General features: G+C 48.7%; 1 long non-coding RNA gene across 1 annotated transcript; it reads left to right on the top strand.

The window, feature by feature from the left end:
- Positions 1-19,355: 19,355 nt before the first annotated feature.
- On the top strand, positions 19,356-22,849 carry LOC116411511. The gene is made up of 3 exons (XR_004223157.1): positions 19,356-19,568; positions 20,457-20,570; positions 22,814-22,849. It is a non-coding gene; the product is annotated as an uncharacterized LOC116411511 (long non-coding RNA).
- The last annotated feature ends 18 nt before the right edge of the window (positions 22,850-22,867 follow it).

A 22,867-nucleotide genomic window follows, 5' to 3' on the forward strand; every position in this document is an offset into this window, starting at 1 on the left:
CTTTGCGATGCCTTTCCTTGCTTACAAGGGGAATATACTGTTGTGTATACCTACAAAGCAATGTTATAAAGATGTTCCATTTTCCTTCTGTGCCTAACCCCATGAAAAGCCTTTCCCAGTTGACACATTGCAGAGATGCCCTTATACTGGCAAAGTCTGCACGTCTAAAATTGAGTGTTTTAGTTCCTCCCTTATAGAGCTGTCTCTGCAGCATTATCTCAAAGGAGACCATGTTGTGATCACTGTTCCCCAAATGCCCCCCCCACACAAATGTTAGAGATAAGTTCATTATTATTAGAAATCACCAGGTCCAAAATAGCGTCATTCCTAGTGGGTTCTTGAACTGCCTGAAATAAAAAGTTGCCATTTAGCATATTTACAAACCTACTAGCTGTTTCTGACTTAGCCCCCCCATTACTCCAGTCAGTGCCGGATAATTAAAGTCCCCCATAACAACAACTTGACCCAGTTTTGAAGCCTCCTCCATTTGCAACAATAGCTGGGCCTCATCCCCCTCATCTATACGGGGTGGTTTATAACATACACCAATGATCATTTTCTTTGTGACCTTCAGCCCTACTGAAATTTCTACCCAAAGAGATTCGACGTTTTCATTGGTAATGTCTTTATTACATGGCTTTAACTCTGACTTTACATAAAGACAAACCCCTCCACCCTTTTTAATCTCTCTGTCCCTCCTAAAAAGTGTATAACCATTTAAATTCACAGCCCAGTCGCATTTATCATCCCACCAGGTCTCAGTGATACCAATTAAATCATAATTTTCAATACATGCAATAGCCTGCAGCTCCCCTAAATCAGTTGCTATCTTTTATTTAAAGTTATTTTTTCCATTTTCCTTTTGATGTGCTATCTGCCACTGTTAAACCTACCATTGAAATGATACTGTTCTGAGACTTTTCATTTCTTTGTCATTGGACAAACTTACAAAATCAGTGAGGGGTCAAATAATTATTTCCTCCACTGTACCTGTAGGAAATGTTAACCCTATAGGTCCCTACATATGTTTAAAGGAGATGTAAATGTTAAAAAAACAAATCATATATTTAGCCTTAGACTACTATTCCCTACACTTTACACTACCTTAATTTTTAAAATAAGACTACCTTAATCCGCCGTGTCCAGCACTTCCCCCTGGTGCCTTGCAGTCACATGTGCCATGTTTGAAAGTCTTCAGAGCACAAACCCCCACCCTCACCCCCACCCCAAGTATAATTGCTGGATTTCTGTCATTGTCCATTATGGTTTATAGTTTTGTGGAGTAAATGAAGGAAAGTTTAAGGGTGTTTCGTTAAGTCATTTCTATTGACAAATGAGGGTTACTGTGTGTGATGATAAGAGACGGCAGAGTCAGAGGGTGAAATGCAGACTGGGGCAGGAACTGCCTGGAGAGTAGAAATAGAAGTTTATATTAATGTTGAAGGTGCTATTCTGTAACATGGAGTCAAAATGGCGCTTGTGCCAACTCTTTTATTCAAGCTGCCTCCATCGTTTGTGTATCAAGGGCTATGCCCCACCTATTTACATGTCTTGGCCCAATGTGAAGACATAGGAGACAGGCGGTAACTGAATCCTGATCCACAGTCGGCTGTAGAACTCGTAAAGCTAGGGGTTATCAACCTGAGGACTGAGGTACCTATCCCGACTGCTTCCATAGGGGGGCCAAGCTGACCCGGTGCATTTACCCAGGGCCGCCATCAGGGGGGCACAGGGGGTATGATCATCCCGGGCCCGGGCGTTTTTAGCTATAAAGGGGGCCCAGCCGCTCTAGAGTTTCCGGGCACCCTTTCATCAAGCCCGGGCCGGGCCCAATGTTAATTGCATCTCCCTCTATGTCCCGCAGCTCTCTGCCGCATCCTAACTTTTATAAGGTTGCGCCCGTGCGTACTGACGTCACACGCATGGAGAGCAACCTTATAAAAGCACAGAAGCAGCTGGGAGCCGCGGCACAAAGAGGAGGACATTGTGGGAGCTGGTGGCCGCTGGGGGGAAATGGAAGGTGCTTGGGGGCCCTGGGGGAAGCTGAAGGATGCCCTGGGGGAAGCTGAAGGATACTTGGGGGGCCCTGGGGGAAGCTGAAGGATACTTGGGGGGCCCTGGGGGAAGCAGGAGGATGCCTGAGGGGGGGCATGGGGGGGAGACGGAGGATGCTGGGGGTGCCCTGGGAGCCCCTCCCCCAGTGACCCCTCCCATCAATGTGGGAGGAGGGGGGGGCCCAGAAATTTTTTTTGTGAGGGGCCCCGTGATTTCTGATGGCGGCCCTGCATTTACCCTGCCAAGTCTCCCAAAGAGGTGGGATAAACAGGTGTGTATCCTCTCTTGTTGTACTCAGAGTCCTCAGTTCCTATTGTTTCACCTGCAAAGAACCTTCTGGCGTCCATTATTTGCTAAATTACACTGCACACAGCTACAGTGAGTTGAAGTTGCTCTACACCCCCTGGTTACTTCCATATAGCGAAGGCCCATCCTGAAGGATTGAGTCGCATGTACCCCATCCTCTAAACCTCTACTAGCTGTAGTTTTGACTGTTTTACAGCCAAACAATAATTTTACAATTACAATAATGTGCTGAAATGTTGAAATGTGGTGAAAGTCACTTCCTGTTCCTCCCCCCGCCGGCTGCTTTAGAAATAACATACATTGCCCTAGGCACCGGGACATTGGGAAATAACTGACTTTCTGGACAATAAATGGAAGGGAAGGGGGCTCCATAGATGCAGACGACTTACAGAAATGATATAAAGCCTAATATACCCCGTGCAACCAATCCTCTTGCTTCTACAGGCGTCTCCTCGCTGCGAGCAATTACCCTTTATTTATACAGCACCAACATCTTTACACAGTCCCTGCACCCATGGAGCTTACAATCTAAGGTCCCATGCTGGGCACACAGCGTTACATTTGGAGAGAGGGGGGAGAAGGACAGGCACAGGGAACATACAGACTGCAGGTAAATAGGTCTCTGGTTGGAATCAAACCCAGGACCCGAGTGCAAGAGAGCAGCAATGATACCTGCAGAACCACCTCTATAAATACAGTGGCTTGCAAAAGTATTCGGCCCCCTTGAACTTTTCCACATTTTGTCACATTACAGCCACAAACATGAATCAATTTTATTGGAATTCCACGTAAAAGACCAATACAAAGTGGGGTACACGTGAGAAGTGGAAGGAAAATCAGACATGATTCCAAACATTTTTTACAAATAAATAAGTGCAAAGTGGGGTGTGCGTAATTATTCAGCCCCCTTTGGTCTGAGTGCAGTCAGTTGCCCATAGACATTGCCTGATGAGTGCTAATGACTAAATAGAGTGCCCCTGTGTGTAATGTCAGTACAAATACAGCTGCTCTGTGACGGCCTCAGAGGGTGTCTAAGAGAATATTGGGAGCAACAACACCATGAAGCCCAAAGAACCCACCAGACAGGTCAGGGATAAAGTTATTGAGAAATTTAAAAAAGGGTTAGGCTACAAAAAGATTTCCAAAGCCTTGAACATCCCACGGAGCCCTGTTCCACCGATCATTCAGAAATGGAAGGAGTATGGCACAACTGTAACCCTACCAAGGCACGGCCCCCCCCTAAACTCACAGGCCGAACAAGGAGAGCGCTGATCAGAAATGCAGCCAAGAAGCCCATGGTGACTCTGGGGGAGCTGCAGGGATCTACAGCTCAGGGGGAACTCAGGGGAACTATTAGTCGGGCACTGCACAAAGTTGGCCTTTATGGAAGAGTGGCAAGAAGAAAGCCATTGTTAACAGAAAACCATAAGAAGTCCCGTTTGCAGTTTGCCACAAGCCATGTGGGGGACACAGCAAACATGTGGGAGAAGGTGCTCTGGTCAGATGAGACCAAAATGGAACTTTTTGGCCAAAATGCAAAACGCTATGTGTGGCGGAAAACTAACCCTGCACATCACTCTGAAAACACCATCCCCACTGTCACATATGGGGGGGCCACCATCATGCTCTGGGGGGGCTTCTCTTCAGCAGGGACAGGGAAGCTGCTCAGAGTTGATGGGAAGATGGATGGAGCCAAATACAGGGCAATCTTGGAAGAAAACCTCTTGGAGTCTGCAAAAGACTTGAGACTGGGGCGGAGGTTCACCTTCCAGCAGGACAACGACCCTAAACATAAAGCCAGGGCAACAATGGGTTAAACCCAAACATATCCATGTGTTAGACTGGCCCAGTCACGGCCCAGTCACAGCCCAGATCTAAATCCAATGGAGAATCTGTGGCAAGATCTGAAAACTGCTGTTCCCAAAGGCTGTCCATCTAATCTGACTGAGCTGGAGCTGTTTTGCAAAGAAGAATGGGCAAGGATTTCAGTCTGTAGATGGGCAAAGCTGGTAGAGACATACCCTAAAGCCTGGCAGCTGGAATTGCAGCAAAAGGGGGTTCTACAAAGTATTGACTCAGGGGGCTGAATAATTACGCACACCCCACTTTGCAGTTATTTATTTGTAAAAAATGTTTGGAATCTTGTATGATTTTCCTTCCACTTCTCACATGTACCCCACTTTGTATTGGTCTTTCACGTGGAATTCCAATAAAATTGATTCATGTTTGTGGCTGTAATGTGACAAAATGTGGAAAAGTTCAAGGGGGCCGAATACTTTTGCAAGCCACTGTATATTCCTGTGTGTGGATTAAAGGAAAACCAAACCCCAAAAATCCATATGGATAGAAATGCCACGTATTATACACTGAACTTACTGCACAAGCCTGAAGGCTCAGCATCTCTATAACAGTAATGACTCAGGCTTTCAAAGTTGTGCACAGCAGCCCCCCATCTTGGCTTCTGTTAGTGGCACTGCACATGCTCAGTGGGCTCTGAGCGACGGTTGGAAATTGGGCTTAGGGGTTGGAATGAATTATCAGGCAGAAAATGAGTTTGGCCAGTAATATAAGCTGATTACAGGGCTGATGCCAACTGCACTGGTTTCTGGGTTGCCATGTACTAATAATGTGTGTTATTTACCAATTAGCATTTTATTGTGGAGTGTATGAAAGGGACCAAAAAACACTGCAGATGGAGACAGTAGGGCAAGATGGGGACAGTAGGGCAAGATGGAGACAGTAGGGCAAGATGGGGACAGTAGGGCAAGATGGAGACAGTAGGGCAAGATGGAGACAGTAGGGCAAGATGGAGACAGTAGGGCAAGATGGAGACAGTAGGGCAAGATGGAAACAGTAGGGCAAGATGGAGACAGTAGGGCAAGATGGAGACAGTAGAGCAAGATGGGGACAGTAGGGCAAGATGGAGACAGTAGGGCAAGATGGGGACAGTAGGACAAGATGGGGACAGTAGGACAAGATGGAGACAGTAGGGCAAGATGAGGACAGTAGGGCAAGATGGAGACAGTAGGGCAAGATGGGGACAGTAGGACAAAATGGGGACAGTAGGACAAGATGGAGACAGTAGGACAGGATGGAGACAGTAGGACGAGATGGAGACAGCAGGGCGAGATAGAAACAGTAGGACAAGATGGGTACAGTAGGGCAAGATGGGGACAGTAGGGCAAGATGGAGACAGTAGGGCAAGATGGAGACAGTAGGGCAAGATGGAGACAGTAGGGCAAGATGGAGACAGTAGAGCAAGATGGGGACAGTAGGGCAAGATGGAGACAGTAGGGCAAGATGGGGACAGTAGGACAAGATGGGGACAGTAGGACAAGATGGAGACAGTAGGGCAAGATGAGGACAGTAGGGCAAGATGGAGACAGTAGGGCAAGATGGGGACAGTAGGACAAAATGGGAACAGTAGGACAAGATGGAGACAGTAGGACAGGATGGAGACAGTAGGACGAGATGGAGACAGCAGGGCGAGATAGAAACAGTAGGACAAGATGGGTACAGTAGGGCAAGATGGGGACAGTAGGGCAAGATGGAGACAGTAGGGCAAGATGGGGACAGTAGGACAAGATGGAGACAGTAGGGCAAGATGGGGACAGTAGGACAAGATGGGGACAGTAGGACAAGATGGAGACAGTAGGACAGGATGGAGACAGTAGGGCAAGATGGAGACAGTAGGGCAAGATGGGGACAGTAGGACAAGATGGGGACAGTAGGACAAGACGGAGACAGTAGGACAGGATGGAGACAGTAGGGCAAGATGGGGACAGTAGGACAAGATGGGGACAATAGGACAGGATGGAGACAGTAGGACAGGATGGAGACAGTAGGACGAGGTGGAGACAGCAGGGCGAGATGGAAACAGTAGGGCGAGATGGAGACAGTAGGGCAAGATGGGGACAGTAGGGCAAGATAGGGACAGTAGGACAAGATGGGGACAGTAGGACAAGATGGAGACAGTAGGACAAGATGGAGACAGTAGGGCAAGATGGAGACAGTAGGGCAAGATGGGGACAGTAGGGCAAGATGGAGACAGTAGGACAAGATGGAGACAGTAGGGCAAGATGGGGACAGTAGGGCAAGATGGGGACAGTAGGGCAAGATGGAGACAGTAGGGCAAGATGGGGACAGTAGGACAAGATGGGGACAATAGGACAGGATGGAGACAGTAGGACAGGATGGAGACAGTAGGACGAGGTGGAGACAGCAGGGCGAGATGGAAACAGTAGGGCGAGATGGAGACAGTAGGGCAAGATGGGGACAGTAGGGCAAGATAGGGACAGTAGGACAAGATGGGGACAGTAGGACAAGATGGAGACAGTAGGACAAGATGGAGACAGTAGGGCAAGATGGAGACAGTAGGGCAAGATGGGGACAGTAGGGCAAGATGGAGACAGTAGGACAAGATGGAGACAGTAGGGCAAGATGGGGACAGTAGGGCAAGATGGAGACAGTAGGGCAAGATGGGGAAAGTAGGACAAGATGGGGACAGTAGGGCAAGATGGAGACAGTAGGGCAAGATGGAGACAGTAGGGCAAGATGGGGACAGTAGGGCAAGATGGAGACAGTAGGGCAAGATGGAGACAGTAGGGCAAGATGGAGACAGTAGGGCAAGATGGGGACAGTAGGGCAAGATGGAGACAGTAGGGCAAGATGGGGACAGTAGGACAAGATGGGGACAGTAGGACAAGATGGAGACAGTAGGACAGGATGGAGACAGTAGGGCAAGATGGAGACAGTAGGGCAAGATGGGGACAGTAGGGCAAGATGGAGACAGTAGGACAAGATGGAGACAGTAGGGCAAGATGGGGACAGTAGGGCAAGATGGAGACAGTAGGGCAAGATGGGGGCAGTAGAACAAGATGGGGACAGTAGGACAAGATGGAGACAGTAGGACAGGATGGAGACAGTAGGGCGAGATGGAAACAGTAGGGCGAGATGGAGACAGTAGGGCAAGATGGAGACAGTAGGACAAGATGGAGACAGAAGGGCGAGATGGAAACAGTAGGGCGAGATGGAGACAGTAGGGCAAGATGGGGACAGTAGGGCAAGATGGAGACAGTAGGGCAAGATGGGGACAGTAGGACAAGATGGGGACAGTAGGACAAGATGGAGACAGTAGGACAAGATGGAGACAGTAGGGCAAGATGGAGACAGTAGGGCAAGATGGGGACAGTAGGGCAAGATGGAGACAGTAGGACAAGATGGAGACAGTAGGGCAAGATGGGGACAGTAGGGCAAGATGGAGACAGTAGGCAAAGATGGGGACAGTAGGACAAGATGGGGACAGTAGGACAAGATGAAGACAATAGGACAGGATGGAGACAGTAGGACGAGATGGAGACAGCAGGGCGAGATGGAAACAGTAGGACAAGATGGAGACAGTAGGGCAAGATGGAGACAGTAGAACAAGATGGAGACAGTAGGACAAGATGGAGACAGCAGGGCGAGATGGAAACAGCAGGGCGAGATGGAGACAGTAGGGCAAGATGGGGACAGTAGGGCAAGATGGAGACAGTAGGGCAAGATGGAGACAGAAGGACATAATGGAGACAGTAGGGCAAGATGGAGACAGTAGGGCAAGATGGGGACAGTAGGGCAAGATGGAGACAGTAGGGCAAGATGGAGACAGAAGGACAAGATGGAGACAGTAGGGCAAGATGGAGACAGTAGGACAAGATGGAGACAGAAGGACAAGATGGAGACAGAAGGACAAGATGGAGACAGTAGGGCAAGATGGAGACAGTAGGACAAGATGGAGACAGTAGGGCAAGATGGAGACAGTAGGACAAGATGAGTCAGTAGGGCAAGATGGGGACAGTAGGGCAAGATGGAGACAGTAGGGCAAGATGGAGACAGAAGGACAAGATGGAGACAGTAGGGCAAGATGGAGACAGTAGGGCAAGATGGAGACAGTAGGGCAAGATGGAGACAGTAGGGCATGGTGGAGACAGTAGTGCAAGATGGAGACAGTAGAGTAAGATGGAGACAGTAGGACAAGATGGAGACAGTAGGGCAAGATGGAGACAGTAGGGCAAGATGGAGACAGTAGGGCAAGATGGAGACAGTAGGGCATGGTGGAAACAGTAGGGCAAGATGGAGACAGTAGGGCAAGATGGAGACAGTAGGGCATGGTGGAAACAGTAGGGCAAGATGGAGACAGTAGGGCAAGATGGAGACAGTAGAGCATGGTGGAACAGTAGGACAAGATGGAGACAGTAGGGCAAGATGGAGACAATAGGACAAGATGGAGACAGTAGGGCAAGATGGAGACAGTGAAGCAAGATGGAGACAGTAGAACAAGATGGAGACAGTAGGGCAAGATGGAGACAGTAGGACAAGATGGAGACAGTAGGGCAAGATGGAGACAGTAGGACAAGATGGAGACAGTAGGACAAGATGGAGACAGTAGGACAAGATGCAGACAGTAGGGCAAGATGGAGACAGTAGGACAAGATGCAGACAGTAGGGCAAGATGGAGACAGTAGGACAAGATGGAGACAGTAGGGCAAGATGGAGACAGTAGGGCAAGATGGAGACAGTAGGGCAAGATGGAGACAGTAGGACGAGATGGAGACAGCAGGGCGAGATGGAAACAGTAGGACAAGATGGGTACAGTAGGGCAAGATGGAGACAGTAGGGCAAGATGGAGACAGTAGGGCAAGATGGGGACAGTAGGGCAAGATGGAGACAGTAGGGCAAGATGGAGACAGTAGGGCAAGATGGAAACAGTAGGGCAAGATGGGTACAGTAGGGCAAGATGGAGACAGTAGGGCAAGATGGAGACAGTAGGGCAAGATGGAGACAGAAGGACAAGATACATAGTAACATAGTAAGTTGGGTTGAAAAAAGACATACGTCCATCAAGTTCAACCATAATGCCTATATATAACCTGCCTAACTACTAGTTGATAGAGACAGAAGGACAAGATGGAGACAGAAGGACAAGATGGAGACAGTAGGGCAAGATGGAGACAGTAGGACAAGATGGAGACAGAAGGACAAGATGGAGACAGAAGGACAAGATGGAGACAGTAGGACAAGATGGAGACAGTAGGGCAAGATGGAGACAGTAGGAGAAGATGAGGCAGTAGGGCAAGATGGGGACAGTAGGGCAAGATGGAGACAGTAGGGCAAGATGGAGACAGAAGGACAAGATGGAGACAGTAGGGCAAGTTGGAGGCAGTGAAGCAAGATGGAGACAGTAGGGCAAGATGGAGACAGTAGGGCATGGTGGAAACAGTAGGGCAAGATGGAGACAGTAGAGCAAGATGGAGACAGTAGGGTGGGATGGAGACAGTAGGGCAAGATGGAGACAGTAGGGCATGGTGGAAACAGTAGGGCAAGATGGGGACAGTAGGGCAAGATGGAGACAGTAGGGCAAGATGGAGACAGTAAGGCAAGATGGAAACAGTAGGGCAAGATGGGTACAGTAGGGCAAAATGGAGACAGTAGGGCAAGATGGAGACAGTAGGACAAGATGAGACAGTAGGGCAAGATGGGGACAGTAGGGCAAGATGGAGACAGTAGGGCAAGATGGAGACAGAAGGACAAGATGGAGACAGTAGGGCAAGATGGAGACAGTGAAGCAAGATGGAGACAGTAGGGCAAGATGGAGACAGTAGGGCATGGTGGAAACAGTAGGGCAAGATGGAGACAGTAGAGCAAGATGGAGACAGTAGGGTGGGATGGAGACAGTAGGGCAAGATAGAGACAGTAGGGCATGGTGGAAACAGTAGGGCAAGATGGGGACAGTAGGGCAAGATGGAGACAGTAGGGCAAGATGGAGACAGTAGGGCAAGATGGAAACAGTAGGGCAAGATGGGTACAGTAGGGCAAGATGGAGACAGTAGGGCAAGATGGAGACAGAAGGACAAGATGGAGACAGAAGGACAAGATACATTGTAACATAGTAACATAGTAAGTTGGGTTGAAAAAAGACATACGTCCATCAAGTTCAACCATAATGCCTATATATAACCTTCCTAAATACTAGTTGATAGAGACAGAAGGACAAGATGGAGACAGAAGGACAAGATGGAGACAGTAGGGCAAGATGGAGACAGTAGGACAAGATGGAGACAGAAGGACAAGATGGAGACAGAAGGAAAAGATGGAGACAGTAGGGCAAGATGGAGACAGTAGGACAAGATGGAGACAGTAGGGCAAGATAGAGACAGTAGGGCAAGATGGAGACAGTAGGGCAAGATGGAGACAGTAGGACAAGATAGAGACAGAAGGACAAGATGGAGACAGAAGGACAAGATGGAGACAGTAGGGCAAGATGGAGAAAGTAGGGCAAGATGGGGACAGTAGGGCAAGATGGAGACAGTAGGGCAAGATGGAGACAGAAGGACAAGATGGAGACAGTAGGGCAAGATGGAGACAGTAGGGCAAGATGGGGACAGTAGGGCAAGATGGAGACAGTAGGGCAAGATGGAGACAGTAGGGCAAGATGGAGACAGTAGGGCAAGATGGAGACAGTAGGGCAAGATGGAGACAGTAGGACAAGATGGAGACAGTAGGGCAAGATGGAGACAGCAGGACAAGATGGAGACAGTAGGGCAAGATGGGGACAGTATGGCAAGATGGAGACAGATCTGAGGAGCCAGATAATGAAGGCTTCCCTTGTAATATACCCAGTTCTAGTAATTTAGCTACTGGCGCATGGGTCACTCGGGAGGAAATTCAAAAGAGACTTGAACATGTAAAGGTAAACAAAGGTCCAGGGCCGGATGGGATTCATCCCAGGGTATTAAATGAGCTGAGCGCTGTGATTGCCAAACCTCTTCACTTAATTTCCCAGGATTCATTGAGGTCTGGCATGGTGCCAAGAGACTGGCGGATTGCTAATGTGGTGCCGTTATTTAAAAAGGGATCCCGTTCTCAGCCTGAAAACTATAGGCCTGTTAGTCTGACATCAGTAGTAGGAAAACTTTTGGAAGGGGTAATAAGGGATAGGGTACTTGAATACATTGCAGTTCACAATACTATTAGTTTGTGCCACATGGTTTTATGCGTAACAGATCTTGCCAGACTAATTTAGTTGCCTTTTATGAGGAGGTGAGTAGGAACCTCGATGCTGGAATGGCAGTGGATGGGATCTACTTGGACTTTGCTAAAGCGTTTGATACAGTACCTCACAGAAGGTTAATGATCAAATTAAGGAATATTGGCCTAGAACATAATATTTGTAATTGGATAGAGAACTGGCTGAAGGATAGATTACACAGAGTGGGGGTAAATGGAACATTTTCTAATTGGGCCAGTGTGGTTAGTGGAGTACCGCAGGGGTCAGTCCTTGGGCCTTTGCTGTTTAACTTGTTTATTAATGACCTGGAGGGGGGCATAGACAGTACTGTTTCTATTTTTGCTGATGACACAAAATTGTGCAAAACTATAAGTTCCATGCAGGATGTGCCGCTTTGCAGAGCGATTTGACAAAATTAGATAACTGGGCAGCAAACTGGGAAATGAGGTTCAATGTTGATAAGTGCAAAGTTATGCACTTTGGTAGAAATAATATAAACGCAAACTATCTACTGAATGGTAGTGTGTTGGGGGTTTCCTTAATGGAGAAGGATCTGGGGGTTTTGTTGATAACAAGTTGTCTAATGCCAGGCAGTGTCATTCTGTGGCTACTAAAGCAAATAAAGTGCTGTCTTGTATAAAAAAGGGCATTGACTCAAGGGATGAGAACATAATTTTGCCCCTTTATAGGTCCCTGGTAAGGCCTCACCGTGAGTATGGGGGGCAGTAACAGTGAGTATGGGGGGCAGTAACAGTGAGTATGGGGGGCAGTAACAGTGAGTATGCAGTGCAGTTTTGGGCTCCAGTCCTTAAGAAGGATATTAATGAGCTGGAGAGAGTGCAGAGACGTGCAACTAAACTGGTTAAGGGGATGGAAGGGTTAAACTATGAGGTGAGACTGTCGAGGTTGGGGTTGTTTTCTCTGGAAAAGAGGCGCTTGCGAGGGGACATGATTACTCTGTACAAGTACATTAGAGGGGATTATAGGCAGTTGGGGGATGTTCTTTTTTCCCATAAAAACAATCAGCGCACCAGAGGTCACCCCTTTAGATTAGAGGAAAGGAGTTTCCATTTGAAGCAGCGTAGGGGGTTCCTCACAGTGAGGGCAGTGAGGTTGGGGAATGCCCTTCCTAGTGATGGGGTAATGGCAGATTCTGTTAATGCCTTTAAGAGGGGCCTGGATGAGTTCTTGATCAATCAGAATATCCAAGGCTATTGTGATACTAATATCTACAGTTAGTACTAGTGGGTGTATATATAGTTTATGTATGTGAGTGTATAGATTGGTAGGTGTGGGTTAGGTGTGCTGGGTTTACTTGGATGGGTTGAACTTGATGGACACAGGTCTTTTTTCAACCCTATGTAACTATGTAACTATGTAACTAAGATGGAGACAGTAGGAAAAGATGGAGACAGTAGGACGCGATGGAGACAGTAGGGCAAGATGGAGACAGTGAAGCAAGATGGAGACAGTAAGGCAAGATGGAGACAGTAGGGCAAGATGGAGACTGTAGGACAAGATGGAGACAGTAGGGCAAAATGGAGACAGTAGGGCAAGATAGAGATAGTGAAGCAAGATAAGAGACAGTAGGGCAAGATGGAGACAGTAGGGCAAGATGATGACAGTAGGGCAAGATGGAGACAGTAGGACAAGATGGAGACAGTAGGGCAAGATGGAGACAGTTGGGAAAGATGGAGACAGTGAAGCAGGATGGAGACAAGTAGGACAAGATGGAGACAGTAGGGCAAGATGGAGACAGCGAAGCAAGATAGAGACAGTAGGAGAAGATGGAGACAGTAGGAAAAGATGGAGACAGTAGGACAAGAATGGAGAACAGTAAGAGCAAGATGGAGACAGTAGGGCAAGATGGAGACAGTAGGGGCAAGATGGAGACAGTAAGGCAAGATGGAGACAGTGAAGCAAGATGGAGACAGTAGAGACAAGATGGAGATAGTGAAGCAAGATGGAGACAGTAGGAAAGAATGGAGACAGTACGGCAAGAATGGAGACAGTAGAACAAGATGGAGACAGTAGGGCAAGATGGAGACAGTAAGGGCAAGATGGAGACAGTAGGGCAAGATGGAGACAGTAGGGGCAAGATGGAGACAGTGAAGCAAGATGGAGACAGTAGGACAAGATGGAGACAGTAGGACAAGATGGAGACAGTAGAGGTGGGGGGCAAGATGGGAGACATTGAAGCAAGATGGAGACAGTAGACAAGATGGAGACAATAGGACAAGATGGAGACAGTAGGACAAGATGGAGACAGTAGGGAAAGATGGAGACAGTGAAGCAAGATGGAGACAATAGGACAAGATGGAGACAGTAGGGGCAAGATGGAGACAGTAGGACAAGATGGAGACAGTAGGGCAAGATGGAGACAGTGAAGCAAGATGGGACAGTTGGACAAGATGGAGACAGTAGGGGCAATATGGAGACAGTAGGACAAGATGAGACAGTAGGGCAAGATGGAGACAGTGAAGCAAGATTGAGACAGTAGGACAAGATGGAGACAGTAGGGCAAGATGGAGACAGTAGGGCAAGATGGAGACAGTAGGTACAAAGATGGAGACAGTAGGGCAAGATGGAGACAGTAGGGCAAGATGGAGACAGTGAAGCCAAGATGGAGACAGTAGGACAAGATGGAGACAGTAGGGCAAAATGGAGACAGTAGGACAGATGAGACAGTAGGGCAAGATGGAGACAGTAGGGCAAGATGGAGACAGTAGGACAAGATGGAGACAGTAAGGACAAGATGGAGAACAATAGGACAAGATGGAGACAGTAGGACAAGATTGAGACAGTAGGGCAAGATGGAGAACAGTGAAGCAAGATGGAGACAGTAGGACAAGATGGAGACAGTAGGGCAAGATGGAGACAGTAGGACAAGATGGAGACAGTAGGGCAAGATGGAGACAGTGAAGCAAGATGGAGACAGTTGGACAAGATGGAGACAGTAGGGCAATATGGAGACAGTAGGACAAAATGGAGACAGTAGGGGCAAGATGGAGACAGTGAAGCAAGATGGAGACAGTAGGACAAGATGGAGACAGTAGGGGCAAGATGGAGACAGTAGGGCAAGATGGAGACAGTAGGACAAGATGGAGACAGTAGGACGCGATGGAGACAGTAGGGCAAGATGGAGACAGTGAAGCAAGATGGAGACAGTAGGGCAAGATGGAGACAGTAGGGCAAGATGGAGACTGTAGGACAAGATGGAGACAGTAGGGCAAAATGGAGACAGTAGGGCAAGATAGAGACAGTGAAGCAAGATAGAGACAGTAGGGCAAGATGGAGACAGTAGGGCAAGATGGAGACAGTAGGGCAAGATGGAGACAGTAGGACAAGATGGAGACAGTAGGGCAAGATGGAGACAGTCGGGAAAGATGGAGACAGTGAAGCAGGATGGAGACAGTAGGACAAGATGGAGACAGTAGGGCAAGATGGAGACAGCGAAGCAAGATAGAGACAGTAGGAGAAGATGGAGACAGTAGGAGAAGATGGAGACAGTAGGACAAGATGGAGACAGTAGAGCAAGATGGAGACAGTAGGGCAAGATGGAGACAGTAGGGCAAGATGGAGACAGTAAGGCAAGATGGAGACAGTGAAGCAAGATGGAGACAGTAGGACAAGATGGAGACAGTGAAGCAAGATGGAGACAGTAGGACAAGATGGAGACAGTAGGGCAAAATGGAGACAGTAGGACAAGATGGAGACAGTAGGGCAAGATGGAGACAGTAGGGCAAGATGGAGACAGTAGGACAAGATGGAGACAGTAGGACAAGATGGAGACAATAGGACAAGATGGAGACAGTAGGACAAGATTGAGACAGTAGGGCAAGATGGAGACAGTGAAGCAAGATGGAGACAGTAGGACAAGATGGAGACAGTAGGGCAAGATGGAGACAGTAGGACAAGATGGAGACAGTAGGGCAAGATGGAGACAGTGAAGCAAAGATGGAGACAGTTGGACAAGATGGAGACAGTAGGGCAATATGGAGACAGTAGGACAAAATGGAGACAGTAGGGCAAGATGGAGACAGTGAAGCAAGATGGAGACAGTAGGACAAGATGGAGACAGTAGGGCAAGATGGAGACAGTAGGGGCAAGATGGAGACAGTAGGACAAGATGGAGACAGTAGGACGCGATGGAGACAGTAGGGCAAGATGGAGACAGTGAAGCAAGATGGAGACAGTAGGGCAAGATGGAGACAGTAGGGCAAGATGGAGACTGTAGGACAAGATGGAGACAGTAGGGCAAAATGGAGACAGTAGGGCAAGATAGAGACAGTGAAGCAAGATAGAGACAGTAGGGCAAGATGGAGACAGTAGGGCAAGATGGAGACAGTAGGGCAAGATGGAGACAGTAGGACAAGATGGAGACAGTAGGGCAAGATGGAGACAGTCGGGAAAGATGGAGACAGTGAAGCAGGATGGAGACAGTAGGACAAGATGGAGACAGTAGGGCAAGATGGAGACAGCGAAGCAAGATAGAGACAGTAGGAGAAGATGGAGACAGTAGGAGAAGATGGAGACAGTAGGACAAGATGGAGACAGTAGAGCAAGATGGAGACAGTAGGGCAAGATGGAGACAGTAGGGCAAGATGGAGACAGTAAGGCAAGATGGAGACAGTGAAGCAAGATGGAGACAGTAGGACAAGATGGAGATAGTTAAGCAAGATGGAGACAGTAGGAAAAGATGGAGACAGTAGGGCAAGATGGAGACAGTAGGCAAGATGGAGACAGTAGGGCAAGATGGAGACAGTAGGGCAAGATGGAGACAGTAGGGCAAGATGGAGACAGTAGGGCAAGATGGAGACAGTAGGGCAAGATGGAGACAGTGAAGCAAGATGGAGACAGTAGGACAAGATGGAGACAGTAGGGCAAAATGGAGACAGTAGGACAAGATGGAGACAGTAGGGCAAGATGGAGACATTGAAGCAAGATGGAGACAGTAGGACAAGATGGAGACAATAGGACAAGATGGAGACAGTAGGACAAGATGGAGACAGTAGGGCAAGATGGAGACAGTGAAGAAAGATGGAGACAGTAGGACAAGATGGAGACAGTAGGGCAAGATGGAGACAGTAGGACAAGATGGAGACAGTAGGGCAAGATGGAGACAGTGAAGCAAGATGGAGACAGTTGGACAAGATGGAGACAGTAGGGCAATATGGAGACAGTAGGACAAGATGGAGACAGTAGGGCAAGATGGAGACAGTGAAGCAAGATGGAGACAGTAGGACAAGATGGAGACAGTAGAGCAAGATGGAGACAGTAGGGCAAGATGGAGACAGTAGGGCAAGATGGAGACAGTAAGGCAAGATGGAGACAGTGAAGCAAGATGGAGACAGTAGGACAAGATGGAGATAGTTAAGCAAGATGGAGACAGTAGGAAAAGATGGAGACAGTAGGGCAAGATGGAGACAGTAGGACAAGATGGAGACAGTAGGGCAAGATGGAGACAGTAGGGCAAGATGGAGACAGTAGGGCAAGATGGAGACAGTAGGGCAAGATGGAGACAGTAGGGCAAGATGGAGACAGTGAAGCAAGATGGAGACAGTAGGACAAGATGGAGACAGTAGGGCAAGATGGAGACAGTAGGACAAGATGGAGACAGTAGGGCAAGATGGAGACATTGAAGCAAGATGGAGACAGTAGGACAAGATGGAGACAATAGGACAAGATGGAGACAGTAGGACAAGATGGAGACAGTAGGGCAAGATGGAGACAGTGAAGAAAGATGGAGACAGTAGGACAAGAATGGAGACAGTAGGGCAAGATGGAGACAGTAGGACAAGATGGAGACAGTAGGGCAAGATGGAGACAGTGAAGCAAGATGGAGACAGTTGGACAAGATGGAGACAGTAGGGCAATATGGAGACAGTAGGACAAGATGGAGACAGTAGGGCAAGATGGAGACAGTGAAGCAAGATGGAGACAGTAGGACAAGATGGAGACAGTAGGGCAAGATGGAGACAGTAGGGCAAGATGGAGACAGTAGGACAAGATGGAGACAGTAGGACAAGATGGAGATAGTAGGGCAAGATGGATACAGTGAAGCAAGATGGAGACAGTAGGGCAAGATTGAGACAGTGAAGCAAGATGGAGACAGTAGGGCAAGATGGAGACAGTAGGACAAGATGGAGACAGTAGGACAAGATGGAGATAGTAGGGCAAGATGGATACAGTGAAGCAAGATGGAGACAGTAGGGCAAGATTGAGACTGTAGGACAAGATGGAGACAGTAGGGCAAGATGGAGACAGTAGGGCAAGATGGAGACAGTGAAGCAAGATAGAGACAGTAGGGCAAGATGGAGACAGTAGGGCAAGATGGAGACAGTAGGGCAAGATGGAGACAGTAGGACAAGATGGAGACAGTAGGGCAAGATGGAGACAGTCGGGAAAGATGGAGACAGTGAAGCAGGATGGAGACAGTAGGACAAGATGGAGACAGTAGGGCAAGATGGAGACAGCGAAGCAAGATGGAGACAGTAGGAGAAGATGGAGACAGTAGGAGAAGATGGAGACAGTAGGACAAGATGGAGACAGTAGAGCAAGATGGAGACAGTAGGGCAAGATGGAGACAGTGAAGCAAGATAGAGACAGTAGGTCAAGATGGAGACAGTAGGGCAAGATGGAGACAGTAGGACAAGATGGAGATAGTAGTGCAGGATGGTGACAGTAGGACCAGATGGAGACAGTAGGACAAGATGGAGACAGTAGGACAAGATGGAGACCAGCGGCCATGTCCCCGCCCGACATCCTCCCCTGAACGCACAAGTGCAACACGTCAAGGGAGGACACCTGGGTCCCATCAGGTTTTTTCCTGGTATCCCGGTGGCCCAGTTTAATCCTGAGCATAGGTGCTATCAGTTCGGGACTACATGAATGAGCCGATGCGGTCCCATTACGATGGGAAAATTAAACCTGTCTGAACGAGATCTGACTGATTTCATCAGTGGAGCCCATACACGGGCAGATAAGCTTGACACCCTTTAGAGCTTCCACCAGGGGAGATGAAACTGCCAGGAATAGCTGGGAGACAGCCCCCGAGAGGAAGGGCCACTGTTACAAAAGTGCACATCAGATATGGTCACAGTAAAGAACATGACTTCTCACCCCATGGTGATACCTGCCTGGCCGCTCCTGTGGGGCACGAGACTAAGTTCAGTTTTAACCTTGAGGATCCTTATGACCCCCCCCCCAGAGCACCGACTGATACTGGGGGAACAACTGTCTCTCAACAAGTGCTCTCTCTGACAAACTGTCTGAGAAGTTTCCATGATCAGCACCTTGGAATGAAAAAATGTATGGACCAGTCCAAGATTGGTTGTTGTGGCCTGGATGAGGGAAGCAGTAGCCAATCACTGCCGGAGATGTGAGCCACGTCTGCAGGGAAGGACTTTGCCTATTGGGGCTGCACCTGTGGAGCATCTTAAAGGTACCGGGGTCTCTGGATTTAGTAGGCAGTAACAAGGTGGGGCAGGTAATGGGGAAGGTAATGTTCTGGGAATGATTATTGCACCCCTTATGTCCACACTCATCCCACTTGGTTCATTATGGGCTCCCCAACCAAATTCACTCTGACCAAGGACGAGACATGAGAAGCGGATGATAAAGAAACTGCTGAGTCTGCAGAACATTGAGATAAGTCGTAATGCAGCTTATCACCCTGAGGGGGGCGCCTTCATGCTTTAACTGCACCCACTCAGTACATTGGGGACCCTTTCATTACCAGAGTCACCATGTAAGTGCGATGGTTCATTCCTATATCTGCACCCCCCATGATGCCACAGGCTCCTTATTTCTTATTCCTCATGTTTGGGAGGGAGGCTCGACTCCAGCTGGGGGTATCTACACATGGAGCGGGGCAGCAACGCCACTGGGTGTATGTGACTCGTCATCCAGTTATTACTGGTTAAACTGGCCGAGAAACATCTTTCACTGTATTTGCCAGAAAGAAAAAAACCAGAATTTCAGGAAACAAAGAGTGAAACATCTTCAATTGCACAACATGCCGGGTGGAGTGAAGTTATTGTCCCCAAGCAGATGACAATATACAGTAAGGATATGGGAACCCATAGCACCGCGACACCCTCACTGACCATGGCTGCACTGTGTGTCTCTCTGCTACTGGCTGCTCTCTGCATTGGCACAGGTAGGTCTGACCCCCCCGACCTGTCCCTTTTAGCCTCTTATACTGCCCCTTATTCATAACTCTGAACCCCTATTTGCTCAATCCGAAAGGCTCAAGAACCCCTCAGTGACTGCTAATATCCTTATCATTTAGAGTAGGGGGTACATTATCCCTTATAATACATGAGTGATACTCAGAGTTCCCTGTATAACTCAGCCTGCAGCCTTGTGCCTTTATATGGGCACAGAACCCCTCAGTGACTGATAATATCCTTATCATTTACAGTAGGGGGTACAGTATCCCTTATAATACATGAGTGATACTCAGAGTTCCCTGTATAACTCAGCCTGCAGCCTTGTGCCTTTATATGGGGGGCACAGAACCCCTCAGTGACTGCTAATATCCTTATCATTTACAGTAGGGGGTACATTATCCCTTATAATACATGAGTGATACTCAGAGTTCCCTGTATAACTCAGCCTGCAGCCTTGTGCCTTTATATGGGCACAGAACCCCTCAGTGACTGCTAATATCCTTATCATTTACAGTAGGGGGTACATTATCCCTTATAATACATGAGTGATACTCAGAGTTCCCTGTATAACTCAGCCTGCAGCCTTGTGCCTTTATATGGGGGGCACAGAACCCCTCAGTGACTGCTAATATCCTTATCATTTACAGTAGGGGGTACATTATATTTAAACATATATGTTCATAGAGTGTTCATCATTCACATCAGTTCCTATTGCAGTGGAGCTTACAATCTAAGACCCCTTATAGTGCACACCCACAGTCTTGCTACCTCACCAGGATCCATTTAGGCCCCCAGGGCATTTGCAGAGTATGAGAGGAAACCCAGGGCAGTTCTATAGATATAATAATGGGGGAATATTCCCCTTTATGTTGCAGCCGCGCCCCTGCAGTGCTACACGTGTCCCGTAGTCATCAGCAACGCCAACTGCCTGACCCCGACCAACTGCAGCGAATCCGACACCTACTGTATGACCAGTGTGGTTTCTATCTGTAAGTGACCAGGGCAGTTATGGGTGTTGGACAGTAATGATAGGAGGGGCATCTCAGTAGGGTCAGTAAACACTGCTTGGGGGGCAGAAATACAATGGGCCGGGGGGCCCCTACATGATATGCAGGTTTAAACATGTGTCTGACAAAAGGGCTGGATTTGGGGGGCCCTAAGAAGATTTTGCTGTAGGGGCCCAGTAACTTGACTATATGGCACTGGATGTGATTGAGGCAAATGGTTTGGGGGTACAGACCCTCTTCCCATGATTCTCTTCTCTACATTTATACAGTATTATTTACATGCAGTTTCCCTTGTGCTCACTGCTTAAGGGGATGCAACAGCAGGGCAAGATGGGGACAGTAGGGCAAGATGGAGACAGTAGGGCAAGATGGGGACAGTAGGGCAAGATGGAGACAGTAGGGCAAGATGGAGACAGTAGGGCAAGATGGAGACAGTAGGGCAAGATGGAGACAGTAGGGCAAGATGGAGACAGTAGGGCAAGATGGAGACAGTAGGACAAGATGGAGACAGTAGGGCAAGAGGGAGACAGTGGGGTAAGATGGAGACAGTAGAGTAAGATGGAGACAGTAGGGCAAGATGGAGACAGTAGGACAAGATGGAGACAGTAGGGCAAGATGGAGACAGTAGAGTAAGATGGAGACAGTAGGGCAAGATGGAGACAGTAGGGCAAGATGGAGACAGTAGGGCAAGATGGAGACAGTAGGACAAGATGGAGACAGTAGGGCAAGATGGAGACAGTAGAGTAAGATGGAGACAGTAGGGCAAGATGGAGACAGTAGGACAAGATGGAGGTAGTACTCAGGGTCGGACCCGACCCTTGCCGGTGCTCCCCCTCCCGACTGCTTCTCCCCTGACGCGTCAAATTTATATGCTCGGAGGAGGACGTCGGGAGGGGGGCCCTGCGAGGGGGGTTAGGGGCGCCCCTGCGGGGGGGGAGTTAGGGGACGTGCCTGGCTGGGGGAACCTGCAGGGCCCCTGGGACAGGAGTCCCGGTGGGCCCTTCACCCCCCAGTCCGACCCTGGCAGTACTAAAAGATAGTGACGTATGGGTGTCCATGCTTAGCTATGGATTTTCCACTTACCCCTCCACCTTTCCTCCATTTACTTTACCAGCAAAAAAATAGGTGTTGTGGTTAAGAGAAGGGACTGTAACTGTTGAATACTCTGTATAGTAAGGGGAGATGTGCCAAGGCTGTAATATGGGAGGGAGTGTATAGTAAGGCGGGATTGTTATGGGGGAGGGGCTATTACTGTGGGAGGGAGTGTATAGTAAGGCGGGATTGTGTATGAGGGGAGGGGTTATTACTGTGGGAGGGAGTGTATAGTAAGGCGGGAGTGTGTATGAGGGGAGGGGCTATTACTGTGGGAGGGAGTGTATAATAAAGCGGGATTGTGTATGAGGGGAGGGGTTATTACTGTGGGAGGGAGTGTATAGTAAGGCGGGATTGTGTATGGGGGGAGGGGCTATTACTGTGAGAGGGGGTGTATAGTAAGGCGTGATTGTGTATGAGGGGAGGGGCTATTACTGTGGGAGGGAGTGTATAGTAAGGCGGGATTGTTATGGGGGGAGGGGCTATTACTGTGGGAGGGAGTGTATAGTAAGGCAGGAGTGTGTATGAGGGTAGGGACTATTACTGTGGGAGGGAGTGTATAGTAAGGCGGGATTGTGTATAATGGGAGGGGCTATTACTGTGGAAGTGGGTGTATAGTAAGGCGGGATTGTTTATGAGGGGAGGGGCTATTACTGTGGGAGGGAGTGTATAGTAAGGCTGGATTGTGTATGAGGGGAGGGGCTATTACTGTGGGAGGGAGTGTATAGTAAGGCGGATTGTGTATAATGGGAGGGCTATTACTGTGGAAGTGGGTGTATAGTAAGGCGGGATTGTTTATGAGGGGAGGGGCTATTACTGTGGGAGGGAGTGTATAGTAAGGCAGGAGTGTGTATGAGGGTAGGGGCTATTACTGTGGGAGGGAGTGTATAGTAAGGCGGGATTGTTATGGGGGAGGGGCTATTACTGTGGGAGGGAGTGTATAATAAGGCGGGATTGTGTATGAGGGGAGGGGTTATTACTGTGGGAGGGAGTGTATAGTAAGGCGGGATTGTGTATGGGGGGAGGGGCTATTACTGTGAGAGGGGGTGTATAGTAAGGCGGGAGTGTGTATTGGGGAAGGGGCTTTTGCTGGTGGGGCAGCTGCTAACACTGATATATTTCCCACTATACAGATGACATACCGCTCACGTTGATCAATAAAATCTGCCACTCGTTCTAGTGCACGG

Source organism: Xenopus tropicalis, chromosome 6, assembly GCF_000004195.4.
Source record: "Xenopus tropicalis strain Nigerian chromosome 6, UCB_Xtro_10.0, whole genome shotgun sequence".
In the NCBI taxonomy this organism is placed as follows: Eukaryota; Metazoa; Chordata; class Amphibia; order Anura; family Pipidae; genus Xenopus; species Xenopus tropicalis.